We start from the raw sequence: 2,537 nt of genomic DNA on the forward strand, positions 1-2,537 counted from the left end.
TGGTGTAACATAAGATTACTCTAGTCCTTGTCTTTGAAGGGGGTTCATTACTGCAGAGATTTTGACAGAATCAAAAGCTTTCCCATAGTCTATGAAAACCATATATAGTGGTTTGCCTGGGGCTCTGATCCCGAGGTCGTTAAGAGAATCCAGACATTAATGTGTCAAAAATATATATGGCTCATGAATATATATATATATATATATATATATTCATTATATATATAACGAGGTATAAAAAGAGTTGAGAGAGAGAGAGAGAGAGAGAGAGAGAGAGAGAGAGAGAGAGAGTAATTTAAGGAAATCGATGTCTTAAACACTAAATACCTTACAAAACGTAACAACGAATTAAAGAAATTAATAAAAAGTATATGAACTAATCTCAAAGTTAAGGATACCTTGAAAAGAAAAGAGAACTACTAATTCAAAAAAGATTAATGAATTATAATTTTTTATCTTTCGTTTACCCTTTTTGATTGGTTAGAGTTTTAGGGGGGATATGTGAATGGGTGAGAAGGGGGAAGGGGGAGAAGGGGGAAAGGGAGGAAATGAAAAAACCCGCTGATGCTGCACTAACATTTCGTATGATTAGATAGGCAAATTATTTCCTTCCTGACATGTTATAAATTTCGCCCATTACTAAGAAGACCTCGAAATATATGTATGTATTTCTAAGTGTTAATCGACGGTCGGAATTACTCTAATTACGAGCGAAGAGTTTGGGGAGAGATAATTAATCTTTGTTAATTAGTAAATTCTCGTCGGTAATAATTACACGGAGGGATATTTGCATCCAGTTAACTGTAATTATCACAGCAAATTGTATCACTGATGAATCTTAGATAATTCTTGGAATTTCAATTAGATCTTAGCTGGATAATTTCTGCGCGGAGGAAAAATTAAACATGGTCATCTCCATGAATGAGAAAATTTCTGTGGGAAAACGTGAGCTAATTTACATGATTTAGTGAAAAATAGAAGAGAGGGAATAAGAGTTTGGAATATTCCACCAGTTTCGATGTAGGTAAGGAGATGCACTGAATGGATATACTAACACAATATTTAGATATGGAAATTATAGTAAATAAATAGTAAGAGTAAATCGCCGTACGCGAAACAGGGCAAACTCAATACTAATACACTCAACGTTGAAACATATTTTAAAAAGTGTGAAAATAAATACAAAGTAAATAAAACCTGTAAAATCAAATATGACATAATTACTGTCAGGTACAACGAATAGTTTTAACAACAAATAATTTGATAGGCTTTTTTTTTTTTTTTTTTTTTTGCGCTAGTCCGATACCCCTACTCCTTGTTAGTAACGAAACCGGTCTTTGCCAGCCGGAAATATGTATTTCTTATTATTCAGAATCTTTCCTGATAGGAAATCAGCATTCCTCTCAAGTAAGAAAACTGAATCTTTGAAAGTCAGAAAACTGAATCAATTGCTAATCTTTAACGAATATTTCTTTCTAGGTCTGAAAACTGAGTTCCTTGCAAGTCAGAAAACTGTATTCATTGCTTGTGGGAAAACTCAAATCCTTGTAGGTTAGAAAACTGAATTAATTCCTCATCGTTAACGAATATATTTTTCTAGGTCGGAAAATTGAATTCCTTGCTAGTTAAAACAATTGAATTACTTGTTAGTAGGGAAAATTAAATCTTTCCCAAATCGTTAACGAGTATTCTTTTCTTAATCGAAAAAAAAAATTAATTGCTAGTCGTTAATTATCATTCCTTTCTAGGTGGAAAAACAGAGTGCCTTGCAAGTCAGAAAATTAAATTTCTCGCTAGTAGAAAAACTTGAAATCTTTGCTGGTTAGAAAACAGAACTAACTGGTAGTTGTTAACGAATATTCCTTTCTAGGTAGTTAAACCGAGTTCCTTGTAAGTCAGAAAACCGAATTCCACGCTAGTCGGGAAAATTAAATACTTGCCGGCCAGAAAACTGATTTAATTGCTAGTCATTAACAAGTATTCGTTTCTAAGTAGTAAAACTGAATTCCTTGCCATTCAGAAAACTAAAGTATTTGCTAATCAGGAAAAGTAAATCCTTGCTGGTCAGCAAACTGTATTCCTTGCTAGTCGTTAACAAGTATTCCTTTCTAGGGCGGAAAACTGAGTTACTTGCCAGTCAGAAAACTGAATTCCTTGCAAGTTGGAAAACATAAATCCTCGCTGATCAGAAAACTGAATTCCTAACTAGTCGTTTAAGTGTATTCCTTTTTAGGTTGGAACACTGAGTTACTTAGCCAGTCAGAAAACTGTTCTCATACCTAGTAGTAAATTAATCTTCCTTTAATTGACATAAAACTGAATCCCTTACTAATCAAAAACCCATAAAGGAAAAATCACAAATGTCAGTAAATATTTATTAATAAAAACCCTTTCACATACCGGAGATGAGTACACACACACACACACACAAAAAAAAAAAGAGAGAGAGAGAGAGAGAGAGAGAGAGAGAGAGAGAGAGAGAAGAGTAGGATTTAGGAAGAAGCAAGGAGTGTGTGCGAGTGAAGTGCAAACGAATG

This window comes from Palaemon carinicauda, chromosome 41 (genome assembly GCF_036898095.1).
Source record: "Palaemon carinicauda isolate YSFRI2023 chromosome 41, ASM3689809v2, whole genome shotgun sequence".
NCBI lineage: Eukaryota > Metazoa > Arthropoda > Malacostraca > Decapoda > Palaemonidae > Palaemon > Palaemon carinicauda.